Raw genomic sequence first — 15971 nt, 5'->3', positions numbered from 1 at the left:
AATTGCAGATGTGTTCCGTTTGTCTTTTGGTCCTTTGGGACCTGAATATAAAATTAAAAGGCTGGTAAGATATTGTATAAAATTCAGTAGCAGAGTTTTATTAGGCAGCTTCCTCTCCAATCTAAATTTCAAAGGTTTACACATATATTATTGATCTTATCTGTGAAAACACTGGTTCAGTAAGTAGCCTTTAAACATAACACAATCCATAGATTTTATTGAGATTCACTACTCCTCATGAAAAAGATAAGAATATGAGATGCAGGGTGTAACAAAGAGCATGCTCCAGGCAAGGAACACTGCCTTTGTGATGTTCAAAATATATTTAGCAGCTCTTATATTATAAACCATGCAATGTTATGGTTCATAATGCAATGTGCATTTTTGTACCACACTACTTGACTGCTTCCAGTAAGTAAAATCCCTGAACTCATTAGCAATAATGACTTTTTTTTTCTTATACATCTATTTAATGGAAAAGGCATTTTGCCAGACATCACCCCTACCCTGTCAAAAAAAACAAAAAAACAAAATCAGTATGCTTTTCCATTAGCATAAAGTCATGGATCTATTCTTTTGAACATTGGAATTCCAACTTCAGAAATTAAAAAAATTTTATTAAAAATGAAAGATAAACATATGACTAAAATGATGGGATAGCAATTAAGTTGCAGTACCACTGAATTTCAGTAATTCTGTATTAACCTAGAAATGTGATTTAGATTCATACCCCTCAAAACTTGACCTTATTGAACTAACAAAAGAAATTTTGTAAAAATAGGAGCATCCATCTTTTGGTTTTGTTTCGGGGGTTTTTTGTTGTTGTTGTTTTTGTTTGTTATTTTTTAATTCACCACACAGGAATTGCCAATTTATAAGTGAATTATTTTCCAAGACTTTATTTACATGTCAGTTTTTTAAAACTAAGGATGAGTATTACTCTAGAAGCAATAAATAGGGATTAGGTTTATCCTAAAAAAATCTATAAAAGCTTAATTTAGCCTTATAGCATAGCTGAAAGACTTACAATGAAATATAGCAGGAAGCAAAACTGTTTCAATACTAGTAATTAAAGAAAATGGAAAGTTAAATTGAATAAAAGGTAGATTATTATTCTTAAATGCTCTGGGAATAATAGATTTAATTTGAAGAGAAAGCAAATGTAGATGAGACATTTGTCAGAATTCTGAAGGAGACTTTTGAGCTTTTTCAAGGTCTTTGGAGGTCATTGTCATCAATTCTGTTTTAGGGCTTAATTTCACATGAACACATAACAACATGTGTTACTTGTGCAGTTACGGTAAGTTTAATAACGTGTACCTTTCCCTTCTCTTGTTGCAGGTATTCTCTAATATTAATTTGATCTTCATCAACAATGGTAAGAGTAATTTTTAACTAATACTTGGAATAGAAAAAGAGCAATGATAGAGAAAGATTTTTCTGGAAATAACAACATGCATTGGAAAAAAGGAAAGGAAGGAGTAGGAACGATGAAAAGGTACTGGGGAGAAGAGGTAGGAGACTAATAAAGAAGCATGGACATTGTAAGAAAATAGTCACAAGGTCTGTTGATTCTTGGAATTTTTTATTTGTTTGTGCATATGTGTATGTGTGTGTATAAAACACAAATACACAGAAGAAAGACAGGGAGAAAGAACAGTATGATTTCCTGATATCTGTCCTTCCATTTAAGTTAGTTTTTTAAATCTCCATTGTTTCTTTTGAGAAAAAGACGTGCCAAAGTGACGGACGATTCATAGGATTCCTTAAATACAAATTATAGTGGCTTACATAGCTAGACTCAAAAGCATTGAGAAGAGGCATAATACATACGTCTTAGAATAATTCAGAGTAAAACCACAATGGTTTAACTATATTATTACAAAATATTTTGTATGTATTTTGGCCCTCCAGGACCCATGCAAATTATCGAGCTGATAACAAATTGCATAAAATTCAGTACCAGAGCTATATTAAGCAAGAACCAAAACCAAAAAAATGCAGAGCCCTTAACATACTCATGTGCACTGGGACGCTCTAAGAATGTACAGTGCTTCCCTCATGAACCTGAACTTTTCTCAAGGGGTATCTGTTAGTGGTAGAGTTCTGTGAAACACACTCTGGGTTAGAGTCAGGAACCACACAAAGATTCCCACTACCACCCCTGTTGTTCAATAGTGATTTGGAGGATCTAGCCAATGTAGTAAAACAGGATAAAGAAATGTGGCATAAATCAGAAAGGAACAGATAGCATTATCATTCTTTGCAAATGGTATTAGAAAATCCAAAAGAATCAACTAAAATCTATGAAAACTAACAAAAGCGTTCAGAGGAATGGCAAAATGCAAAAACAATAATTTTCACTTACACTAACAACTATCAGTTGGAAAATATAATAGAAAAACACTCCACACAAAATAAGAATTTAAAAGGGGGAAGATCACCCAAAAGAAAAATGGGTGAAGAATATTAACAAGCAATTAAAAGAAATATGCAAATAGCCAATTAACATGTGAACAGATGTTCAAACTCAATAATAATCAAAAATATATAAATTAAAACAAGATACCATTTTCCCCTTATGAGGACTGAAATGATTAAAAACACAGATAATACCCTATCTTGACATGAAATGTGGAAAGAAGAAACGCTCTTATACAAGTAGTATTACTCAGAATCCACACAGGAAATAAACAGCACACTCAAATTGGGAAATTCGAAGAGCATTTAATAAAAGGATTATTTATTAGGGTATGGGCAGGGTGGAGGGAATCTAAAAGGGATAAGGCAGTCCCCAAGGCCAGAGCAACAAAGCTGAGCAGAGAGGCTCACCTACCAAAACTGCGACCTTGCATCTAGGAAGGCAGCCATCCCTCAGCAACCCCACAGGGAGGACCAGGAGAAGCAGTCCCTCAGCTGAACTCTCCTTCCCTCTCACCTCCTACCAGTGCCCTGCCCTGCAACCCTTCCATCAGTCAATCCAGCCCTACCAAAAGCCAGAAGCCAAGAGACCTGTACTCCCAGGTCAGCCTCCCAGAGCACAAAACAAAGTAGAGAAAGGTAGAAGGTGCACTCAAAGGAGCAACAGAAGATACCTAGCGTATAAGTGTTCAGAGAAACACAAATTAGTAAAGCCAAACTGGATGACCACGTGGCAGCACGTATCACATATTTAAATATTCACACATTCAACAAAGAAAGCAAGAATATACAGTGAAGAAAAGACAGTCTCTTCAATAGGTGGTGCTGGGAAAACTGGACAGCTACATGTAAAAGAATGAAATTAGAACATTCTTTAACATCGTACACAAAAGTAAATTCAAAGTGGATTAAAGACCTAAATGTAAGACTGGAAACCATAAAACTCCTAGAGGAAAACATGGGCAGGACACTCTTTGACATAAATCATAGCAATATATTTTTTTGGATCTGTCTCCTAAAGCAAAGGAAATAAAAGCAAAAATAAACAAATTGGACCTAATTAAACTTAAAAGCTTTTGCACAGCAAAGGAAACCATCAAAAAACAAACAACCTACTGAATGGGAGAAAATATTTGCAAATGATAAGGGGTTACTATCCAAAATATATAAAAGTTCAGACAACTCGACATCAAAAAAAAAAAAAAAAACCCAATTAAAAAATGGGCAGAAGACCTAAAGAGACATTTGTCCAAAGAGGACATGCAGATGACCAACAGGCACATGAAAAGACACAACATTGCTAATCACCAGGGAAATACAAATCAAAACCACAGTGAGATATCACCTCACACCTGTCAGAATGGCTATCATCAAAAAGAACACAGGGGCTTCCTAGGTGGTGCAGTGGTTAAGAATCCGCCTGCCCATGCAGGGGACACAGGTTCGATCCCTGCTCCAGGAAGATCCCACATGCCACGGAGCAACTAAGCCTGTGTGCCAAAAAAAAAAAATAAACAAAGTGTAAAAAGAACACAAATAACAAATGTTAGTAAGGATATGGAGAAAAGGGAATCCTTGCACACTCTTGGTGGGAATGTAAATTGGTGCAGCCACTGTGGAAAAACAGTATGGAGGTTTCTCAAAAAACTAAAAATGAAACCAACATATGACCCAGCAATTCTAATCCTGGGGATATATCCAAAAAAACAAAAACACTAATTCAAAAAGATACATGCACCCAAATGTTCATAGTAGCATTATTTACAATTGCCAAGATAGGGAAGCAACCTGAGTATTTATCCAACAGATGAATGGTAACGAAGATGTGGTATATACACACAATGGAATACTACTCAGCCACTAAAAAGAATGAAATTTTGCCGTTTGCAACAACATGAATGGACTTGGAGGGTATTATGCTAAGTGAAATGAGTCAGACAGACAAAGACAAATACTCTACAATATCACTTATATGTGGAATCTAAAAATTACAGCAAACTAGTGAATATAACAAAAAGGAAACAGACTCACAGATATAGAAAACAAACTAGTGGTTACCAGTGAAGGGAGGAGGAGCAAGATAGGGGTAGGGGATTAAGAGGTACAAACTATTATGTATAAAATAAGCTACAAGGATATATTGTACAACACAGGGAATATAGCCAATATTTTATAATAACTAAAAATGAAGTATAAGTTTTAAAAATTGTGAATCACTGTATTGTACACCTGTAACATATAATACTGTATATTCACTATACTTCAACTAAAAAAAAAAGAAATATATATATATACAAATATTCACATATACTATAATATTTGTCTAGTTATTTAAAAAAAAAGAAGTTGGTAAGAAAAATTCAAACTATTAGCAGTGTTTCTCTATGAGGAGGATTGGGGAGAAAGCACCAGAGCAAACCAGGTCTGGGTTTGCATCCCATTGACTTGCTCAGTCAGTGTTCTTCTGACTGCAAAAAACAGAGAGAAAATAAAACTGACCTGAGAAAAAAGTTTTGGTCAAGACTTACACCACCAAACTATGAATAAGGCTTCAGGAACACCTGGATCCAGAGACTGGAATCTCATCAGGTTCTTTCCTTCTCTTCCCCCAACCTACCGACGGTCCCCTCCCAGAGTCTACCAGCTCTGCTCCCTACAGTTGGTTTCATTCTCTCAGGTCCTCTGTTCCCACAAGTTCAATCCATGGCCACAGGGCATACTAAAAATATATTCTTAAAGCATCATGGTCAGAGAGAAAAGAGCTTCCTGGTGCTTCAATTGAAATTGTCTCAGAAAATGGCACTGCTTGGACAAGCCTGGATCACACGGCCAACCACAAATGAATCACACGGCAAGCCAGGGCAGCAGGGCATAAAGATTGTCCCTGTCTGGCACAAATGTCCACTCTGTGGCCAAAGGACGTGAGCATTTTGTTTGGTCCCCACCACAACTGCAGGTATCAGATAGAGGAAACACAATCTCCCCAAAAGAGAAATATTCTTCTGGACAATAAAAAGGTAAATAAACACTATGTATATAGTAACCATGGACAAATTACTTAACATTTCTGAACCTCAGTTTCATCATATGTGTTAATAAAATGAAGGAGGTGATGGTACCCATACCATAGGTTTGTTGTGGGATTAACATTGTAGGTTAATTTTATTCTTATTATTTTATCATTCTCTTTGGCTTTGTATTTCCATATTATTTTATTTTTTTAAAAGAACCTGTGTTACTTTTATTCACGAATAAGAAAGCTATTTCCATGTTGAGAAGAAAGAAAAGTTTGACAATATAATTAAGGCAAAGCCAACAGGCAAGTTAATCATTAAGTATTTAAAATTTGTGTTTGTTTTATTTTTACCATTTACGATGTAACTAACTGTCATTACTTCATGGAGTAACTGTGATAATTTACTCCATGAAGTAGGTGCAATTCCCATTTTACTGAACAAACTGAAACTCAAAGAAGTAAAGTAACTTACCCAAGTGTTGGGCTGCACCACACAGGCCTACAATGCCTGTGCTCACCCAGCTTCAAGACCGAAGAAAGAGCCCAGAGTCAGCGACAGAGACTTCAGTGCTTTAATGGATGGGGGAGCTTAAACACCTGAAGCAAGGTCCTGGGGCGACACCCCATCATGTGTGGCAGACTGTGGTCAGGACACGGTGGCAGTCTTCAGGGAAGGGGAAGTTATCAGTTATAGGGGGAAGTGATGTCAGGTTGGCGCATCAGTTACCAGGGAAACCAGCAGAAAGGCACACTCCTCACCACCCCTTTGACAAGAACGATCACTAGCTGGGGCCTGGGGCAAGTACTTAGGAAGGTCAGTCAGGTGCATAGGGTGTGGTTGAAGCAGCCACTGACCAGGCAGGGGGGTGCACAGAGAGCAAGAGAACAGCCATCGTGAGTGGCCTGGCATACAAAAAAGACACAGAACCAGTAATTAATAAAGCTGCTGTGTACACTCAGGACTGTCTAAAGGGGTCTGCAAACTACAACCTGTGGGCCAGATCCCACCTGCCACCTGTTTTTCTATGGCCTTTCCACTTTTTAATCGTTGAAACAAATGAAATAAATACTTTGTGACATATGAAAATTAAATGAACGTCAAATTTCAGTGTCCGTAAGTAATGTTTTGATGGAAAACAGTCATACTCATTTGTTTACATCTCTCTATGGCTGCTCTAGCACTGCAGTGGCAAGAAGGAAGTAGTTGGGACAGAGATCACATGGCCCTCAAAGCCTAAAATATTTATTATCTGGTCCTTTACAGAAAAAGTTGTGCCAACCCTGGTCTAAATCCAAAATCGATTATCTTTCAAGTACATGTCACTGCCTCTCCTTGATAGTGCCTAAAAATTATCTATTGGATGCTGTCATTAGGGATCTCTGGTGGCCCAAGCAAGAGAATTTCAGTGCAAGACGACAAAAGAGCATGAGCAAGTTCATCTTGGGGGAATGCAGAGATGAAGGAGGCAAAAAAATGTCTGCAGCCATACCACCCTAAATGCACCTGTTTTCAAAAACAAAGCAAGGTTGGTGCCTGTTAGTACTTGGATGGGAGATGAAAGCTGCACCAAAGGATAACACCTGCTCAGGACAGGGTAGGGGAAGGAACAAGGTTACTGGTTCCCACGTGGCACATGGAGGGACCATCCGCTGACACCATGCTGTCAAGCTGAATGCCTGAACTCAGTATCACACATTACTCACAATACCTAGTGGGGCAGGAAACTTTTTATAATAAACAGTTTAGATGTAAACCCTGCACTATATTTTAAATTTATACTACTCAAGAGCAACAAAAATAAAAGGGGAGGGGGTAAGAAATGATCTATTAAAATTCTTATAATCAAAACTAAAAAACTTTGAATCATTTTGTAAATATCAGAAGCTAGCCTGCTTTTCACTGTACATAAAAATATGGACTTCCAGATTCAAAGCAATCCTAGAGGGATTCTCTAGCATATTCCCCGCTTCATTATACCAGTGCTATATTTACACCATCCTTGGAAAATAATTACCTACTATTTTCTCAAAAATCTCTTAAAAAAAAATCTCTTAAGGCTGTACAACCACACGTGTTTACACAATCTTTTCTCATAACTTTATACATAAGGGATGTTTCTGATATAATCAAAACATCACCATTAAGAATAACTTTTAATCAGAGAGATGGAATAATAAATTCATGACTTCCTTTATCACTGATTTATTGTGTAGCTTACATATATATGAATCTTTGGCTCTAAGTTCTCTATTTATGAATCTACTCTAATGTGGAATATTTAAAGAACTAGACTTAGAAATTTTATGAATTCCCTTACGGTCTCTGACAATAGATGTTAAGTAAGTACAAGGTATTCTCATCATGGTATCACTAGATTCTATTTCCCAAAGTTAAAAATCTGAGTTCCGCTAAAAGAACTGAGGAGCCACTGGGCCACCAGAGGAGGACTAGGCTGAAGACAATGAGCGTGCTGACCGCCACTTGTTAGTTGTGTGATCTTAAGCAAGTTACTTAACCTCTTAGCCTCCACTTTCTTTACTGTTGAGTGACAGTGTGTATTAATGTCTCCTAAAGCCCTGTGTACACTACTAGGTGCTGTAAGAAATGTGAGTTTGTATTATTGTTCTCAATAATAGTCCCTAGGATCTCAAAGACTACGGATTTAGAAACAATACATTTCATAGCTAGAACCAGATCATTTTTAAGCTTCTGATGACTGCTTAGGGTTAAGAAAGCATGGCATATATTTTATGTGCAGCATTACAAGTAGGAATTAAATAGAAAAATGTTGATGAGTTGAGAGAAATAGGGAACATCTTGTGCTAATTCACTCATATTTTCTTTGTCTCATTGGGCTTGATAAAGCTACAGTGAAGTCTTGATTGGAGAGTGCATATTACCTGGCAGGTTAACCTTTCTCTTCTACAGGATTTGGGTTCAAAAGATGATGACAAAACCACCACATGTCTAAAAACTGATCTTTTCAATTCTACTGTGTAAGCAGGTGGAGACTGCTATGCCTGTTAATTAACCCCTGAATCCCGTCAAGGTAATTGAAGCATAAACTTAAGATAAGATTTATATGGCAGATAAAGAATTTCAGAGCATGTTTCTCCCACCCTGTGCCCCCTCCTATCTCAGTTTGACAAAAAGCAGATTCCACAGCCTGAGCCCAGATTCACTGAGGGGAGTGAAGTGTACACTTTGAAATAAAATAAAGCATAACACCTCACACAATATTGTCAAATGTATATTTTATAGATGTCTGGTCTTATAGAATTTTCCTGCTCTCCTTGTGTGTATTTTTGTGCAGAGAAAGGATAAACGGATTCCACTGTCTTTTCTCATTTGGTTAAGCGTTGCAGTATTAGGCCAATGATAAGATATCAACTACTTTAACTTAGAAATTATCTTAGCTACAGACAATGATCTGTTTGGCTTTGTTCAAAATCAGCTCCAGGATGATCCTTCTTATATTTCCATTAACTATGAAATTAAATAGAGGAGGCAATTTTTAAAAGAGAAATATTACTTTTAGCCTGAAACCCTAAGTGTTGAGTTTCTGCCTGCAGTGGGTTTTTTTTCAATTAAATTATAAACCATGGGTAATAGAGATTTATAATGGGAGTGCTGATACAATCTTAACTATAGGGAAACCATCCGACATGCTCTATGCAGTATATGGATGGATTATTTGCATTAAATTATCTTTAGGAAATGCAAACAAAACAAAGAAAAATGTAACGCTTGTTGCATTATTAGCATAAAATTAAAGTCCTTGAATGCATAATTGTTTCATACCCAAAGCATTAACAGATTTTATTCTTAGAGTTCAAAGACCTCCTGATTAATATGCAAAATGGCCTCATTTTATAAGCAGGTTTTTTTTTCCCCTCTCAGAAAAGAGACAGTTCTTTGCTGGAGGAAAATACTGTGAAGTTTAGAAAACACTAACTAATATTGATATAAAAGCCCACACATTTATATAGCCAAAAAAAATAACTAGATGCTATTAGAATATTTATATTTCTTCAGTCTGTGTATGACTATAAATTGTATGTTTAACCAAATAATACCTAGCTGAGGAAGATTAAGTTTACAAAATAAAAAGGGAAAACAATGTCTTTCTCTAGAAAAGTTTACCTGTTTGTATAGTAATTTTTAAAAACTATTGAAAAGAAAGAAAATCCAATAGGAAGAGAAATTCTGGATCTAGTAGTATAAATTTAAATTATGTGACTCCAAATCTAATTTTACAAAGCAGGCTCCCTCCAATTTATATGGCCCCAGTCACCAAAGATTTGTAACAAGAAAACAATAATAATAAAGTTTAAATTGCACAATTTTTTAAAAAGCATGCCAACAAATAAATGATTCCCCAGAATTCTACTTTTTCTTGTTTTTCTAAATAAATATTAGAATATTTTAATCCCTGTAAGTGATTTACTGGGTCATTTTCTTTAATAAATTTCTTTCCAGTGTGGACAGTACAGAACAACTGATTTTTCTTCAGAATGTTTAAATAATTTATGCTCTTTGGAGTATTTGATTCATGTTGCACATCAAACTATAAACACCACAACACATTGTCAAGTTTGAAAAAATGTAATAATTTCTTTTGGCCAAGAAATAATGCTTCTAAAATAAAGATGTGAGGTCTTAAAATTCAGTGCAGTCCCAAATGTGTCTCACTCATTTGAACAATGGCACTTCAGTCTATGGGACTCACCCTCCAGCTGTAACACCAGGTTTACTACCTGATTTGGAATAATACTCTCTTAATATGCAGTATCCTTATGGCAAGTACTGATTATCTACCACGTGCCAGGCAGTGTGCTGGGCTTCCCAGCATTACCATTATCCCATTTGGGCCTCATATTTATATTTCACATTTATGTTCACCAACTATAACCTGCTACAGCTAGCTTTGAGATTATTCTATCTAACAGTGCGTTAAATTAGAATGTTCAGAGTATAAACTCATGCCAAACACACTAGGTAAAAAGTTACTCTTTTCAAAAACTTTTCTAGAGTTAGTGAAGAAAGGATAAACAATTCATCAATGTCTTTTTCAAGTCCTTAACGTGTAATTGATACTAAATAAGCAATTGAATATAAATGAATGGTTAGATGATATTAAACCATATTCCCGTTCTACTCAAAATTCATAAAATTCAGCAATATTTAAAAGTATGCTTTGAAATGGAAGGAATAGAGATATACTTAAAAACTCAACATTGCATGTGAAAGTGGTTTTACTTATTAAGTTGTCTTGTCAATAGGAGACTCTGCTATTGCCTCATTAAATAAGTATATACAGTGATTTATCATATGATAAAACGTCATTACACTTATGAGCCAACAAAAAAGCATGTTCCAAAAATGACTAGATGATTCAAAACTTGCTCAACTCAGAAAGGGCCTAGTACTCCAACATAATGGCTGAGATTAAAACTGTTTTTATATTTTTGCCAAGGAAAAAAACACCAGCCTTTTTGCTAACTCTACTAATTTTGCTAACCTAAAGGTTAAAATCAGCGCTGTTATTGCAGGAAAAAAAAAATCTTTCATTAGTTTTTGTATTTTTAAAGTTTTTAAATGGAATATAACAAAGTATTTCATTTATAAAGTACTTTACAGTTTACCAAGTGTTTTCATACAAACCATCTTCTTTTTAAGGGACATAAAAGAGGCTTCCCTGAGAAATTACTACCCACAGATCACTATCTGTGACAGTTCCATTGTATTTTTAGCTGGTTAAACCACATCTATAATATAGAATTCAATTCTGAGTGCCACATTTTCAGAGGGCCATTGACCAATTAGAGTGTAATGAAAAGCAAATGTCCAGGTGAATCGGAGAAGCTATAATTTTTGATAAATTATTCAAGCAACTTGGGAAGTGAAGAATAAGGAAAGGCATAATATCAGCTTTCAAATGTTCGAAGGGCTGTCATGGAGAGATGAGTATACTAATTCTGTGTTGCTCCAGAGGCCAGAACTAGGATAAAAAGCTGGGAGTAAAGGAAGGCAGATTCTGACTGAATGCAAGAAAGAACTTTTTATCCGCTTGTGCTGTCCAATAGTAATAACAGCTGCCTCATGAGGGCGGTACAAATCTCTGGAGGTTTTCAAGCAGAAGTTGGATGTCTATCAGAGTTATAATTTTTAAAAATTATTGTACCAACTGGAGAATTAGACTAAAAATCTCTAAGTTTCTAAGTCTCAGCTTCTACTTTTCTAGATAAAATGAAATACATAAATGCAGTACAAAATGAGATTTTTTGTATGCTTATTTCTCTAACAGTTAAATGTTTTCAATTACATTTTTAAAAATAAATATGAGTCTATGATACATAGAATTCTTACTTCCAACCAAAAATAGTCATTTGGTCATTTAAAACATCCAATGTATGAAACAAGAAGTACAACAACAGGCAACAGGCCCTGTATGTCCTATTCACACATAAATAATTGCAATCATAAGAAAACATCTTTTATTTTATTTGAGGAAGGCATACAAAATTGACTATGAGTAAGTATAAACTCAAGTATAATTTTATGAATGAAGAATAAAGGAAATTCTCTCTGCTCTCTAATATGCCAGAACAGAATGGAGCAGATATTCTCCTAGCAAGCTGTAACTATTGGACAACGATTGTGCACTTGGCTCCCTGAATCCTCCTTGATCATATATAAGACTAAAGAGCTAATACAATTCTCTTTCAAAGTACGTTTATAGACCTAGGTCCTAGTCCTGGTTTTGCTACCGGATGCATGGCCTTGGGTAAGTAACTTACTTCAGTATCACACTTAAAAAAAAAAAAGCAGTTGGCTTAAAGAATCATTTTAGTTCTTTCTGGTTCTAAGGTCTATTACTTCTGCAATATATGATATTCCACTTATGCAGTCAAGCACTGTTGACATTCAGGAACAAACTATGAACCTAAAAACAATTTTTAAAACCTGTAATTGTCATTTAAACCAATGGAAATAATATAAAGGAAAAAGAGATAAAGTTTAAGAGGACACATTGTGATCAGTTGGCATAATGATGGAAAGAAAATGCACTCTCATTGGATGATGACGGCTATAAAAGCTAAGCCCTGTTACCCTAAAGTCATAAACTTTGGAAGAAGTGGCAAGAAAAGGAGAGAACGGACAACAAAGAAGGAAAAAAAGCAAAAAAGAGGGGAGGGAAGAGAGGAAAGAAATCAATAAGCAGCCAATCTCTGCAATGGCAGGATTTTAAAAAAGCATCAGAAATGGTGAGAAAGAAAAATAGAGAGAGAGAGAGAGACAAGACAAATAGAGCTGAGAGAGCAAGAAGAAAAGAAAGGAACAAACACTTGCTGGAGCATGAAACAACAGGGTTCCCTCAGTAGAGGCTGAAGCCGAGGCTCTCTGGCCTCCACAGACCAGGAGAGGGCTTCCTCCCACCACGGCTGAGAGGAGTCCTGGTGAGAGTGACAGCCTTGACGCACTGAGCTTAGACTGTGTTCAACCCACTCTGCTGAGCAGATGAGTGTACAGCAACTTTAAAATGTTTTCATCTCTAGAATGTTTCCGAAAGAATCTTGTTAATTAAGGAACTGACCTTTGGATTGTGAGGAACCTCATTCATCCAAAGTTAACTGAGATGCCCCCTGGTACACAGAGTGAATTTATGGATATATATATATATATATATATATATATATATATATATATATATACATGGATGATTTATAAACAGCTATAAATAACTTCATACTTGAGGGCCTAGAACAAAGCTCTAGCCATAAAGAACTCAAATATATTCTTCTCTTCTCTCTATTCTCTTTTTACTTGGATTTCTTGGGAATTCACATTAGTGTGGGCTGACGATGTAAATCCAGCAGTGGCTTAATGAAAACCCCCAAGGGCACATAAAATAAACTCACAGTAGATTTTTCTCCATTTTTTTTCCTGTGTGTTATTTTCATAGAAATCTTTGTCTTTAGGAGAACTCTGAGCAAAAAGCTTAAAGTCATTCTCAGTCAACTGGCTACCTTAGCACCATGCAAATTTCCGATAATTATAGTAATAATTCTGGGAAACAGAAAGATTATAATAATAAAAATAAAAGCATGCCAAATTAGCTTATACTTAATTAGAAACACTGGAACATAAACTAAGAATGTGATCAATTGCTCTTTCCCTACAAAGAGTCAAAGGAATGTTTATCTTTTGGATGTGATGTGGGGTGGTATTTAGAAATACTAACTTACATGTCTTCTCCCCTGGCATTTTCTTGTATCCTTTCTTCAGCCCAAACAATTGAAGTCTCTTACTTCTCTGCAATATGGAATGGCCACTGAAACTAGACACAGGTAAACAAAAGAATTTGATTCTTAGACAACATGTTTTGAAAGTTTACTTTGAATTAAGAAAATCTAGATTTCTATGAGCTCCAAGCAGAAGTTTAAGCCATAAGTAATAGATTTGGAATTATTCACAGTCACATTTTAGCTTCTGTTATTTATATTAGGTATTAAACTTCATATCCATCAGGACTGGATTTGATGACATATGATAGAAAACTTCAAATGTGGCTTAAAGCCACAAAGGTATATTCTCTCACATAAAACACGTTCAGAAGGTAGCTCCTATTCTCTGTTCCACCTTCGCCCTCAGGCTCACCTCTTAACCCAAAATTGCCATTGGAGTTTCAGCCATCCCATCCACAGCCCAGGCGGTAGAAGGAAGGAAAAGGCAGCAGCTCCCAGTGAGTCAGTGCCTTCAAGAAGCCCTTCTGGAAACCACATATAGTACCTACCAATCTTCAAGGAAAGCTGCAAAATACAGTTTTATTCTAGGTAGCAATGTACCCAGATAAGAAATTACTTGGAAAATTACTAAGAAAGAACTACCAAGAAAGAAAGCTAGAATGGAAATTAGGTAAAAACTTGGTGATCTCCACCACCACTAGCTTTTCTCTCTCCAGAGGACATAATATTCTCTGGGCTAGGGATTAAAGGGGGTTTAGAGGAGATGTTTTGAGTGAGAGATAGCAAGCCTGGAGAAAAGTGGAACCAACCTGAAAGGACCAAGTGGGCAAAAGCAAAGGTGGTGTTCAGAAACCCTCCAGAGTGAGCCCAGGAACAGTCCAATGAGCCCCAGGGAACAATGTGGGAGCAGAATCAGTGCTCTCTCACTGTCCAGGTTCCATGCAAGTAAGAACCGTAGCTCATCAGTGCAGAGGAGCTGTGTTAATCATCTGCCCACTGGTTTCTGGCAAGAGCTTCCCAAGAAGTCAATGGTCTATTAATGCACCAGGAAAAAAAAACATGTGATCCTCTAGGCTCTGAGACTTGCCATAGTCTAGGTGGGCAATCTCCCTTACAATGGCTCAGCACATCCAGAGGACCACTGAAGCAGAAATTATGATACTAAACATCATGGCAGGTCCTGTGATCATAGGTTTTGTTTTGTTCTGTTTGGGTTTTTAAATACACATTCATATGTACACAAACCAGTCTTTCCATAATCCAGAGGGGAAGTTGAAATTCCTCTAGTAACACTATTTGTATTCATTTCACATAAATGAATATTTACTGAGCTTCCAATAAGCAACATTCTACCCTCAAAAACCTTTTATCTAGTCGTGGGGACAATAAAAGTACATTTGAAACTATAACATAAAGTACAGTATATACTAAGATAACGGAAGGGAGAAGGAGGAGAGGAAAAGGAAAGAATTAACCTCAATTCAGTTCTTATTATGTATCTCACACTGTGCTAGGTGTATTTGTACATTATTTAATCCAGTGGCAAGTCTAAGTGGTATTATTCTCACTTTACGTATGAGACAACTGAAGTTTGCTATAAGAATTTAGACCAGAGAACAGCTACTGATCCCAGAATGGGGATCAAACTCTTTATAGAGGAAAAAGTTTTGGAAACAGAAAAAAATGTCAACAGATAGTTGACAGAAAAATTGACAAGAGGAAAGGACATTTCAGGGAGAAGCATGAACCTAAGTATATGCAGAAAAAAAATGAGTATTTATGCAGTTTAGCTAGGGCAAAGATATCCTAGAGGATGAGTGGAAGATAAATCCAGAAATAATGGATTGTAATCAAATTGATAAGGCATTTGAAAATAGCAGAGTGAAGAGTTTATAACTAATCCAGTAGGAAATAGGAGTGATATGGTTATTTGAGGAAGATTTATCTAGTTCAGGTCTACCAATCCTTATCCACAATTCCAAAGTCCAAAAGTTCTAAAAATTAAAAATATGGGTTAATAATGTATTTGGAGACAAAAGCCAATCTGATCTGAACACATTGGGTATTAAAGTTTAGCATGAACAATGAATCACCATTTATTTATTTATACCAATTATATCATTATTTATAGTACTGAATGTATTTATACATTTCACTGAAGAAATAACAATATTTGATTACAGAATGCTGCCCCAGTCTCCATTACGGAGATTTTGTAATATACGGTATTTTCTCCATATTACCTTTCTAAAATTCCAAGAATTAACAAGAAAATGCATTCTAA

The sequence above is a fragment of the Hippopotamus amphibius genome, chromosome 1, assembly GCF_030028045.1.
Source record: "Hippopotamus amphibius kiboko isolate mHipAmp2 chromosome 1, mHipAmp2.hap2, whole genome shotgun sequence".
Taxonomy (NCBI): domain Eukaryota; kingdom Metazoa; phylum Chordata; class Mammalia; order Artiodactyla; family Hippopotamidae; genus Hippopotamus; species Hippopotamus amphibius.
Note: the sequence above shows the minus strand (reverse complement) of the source record.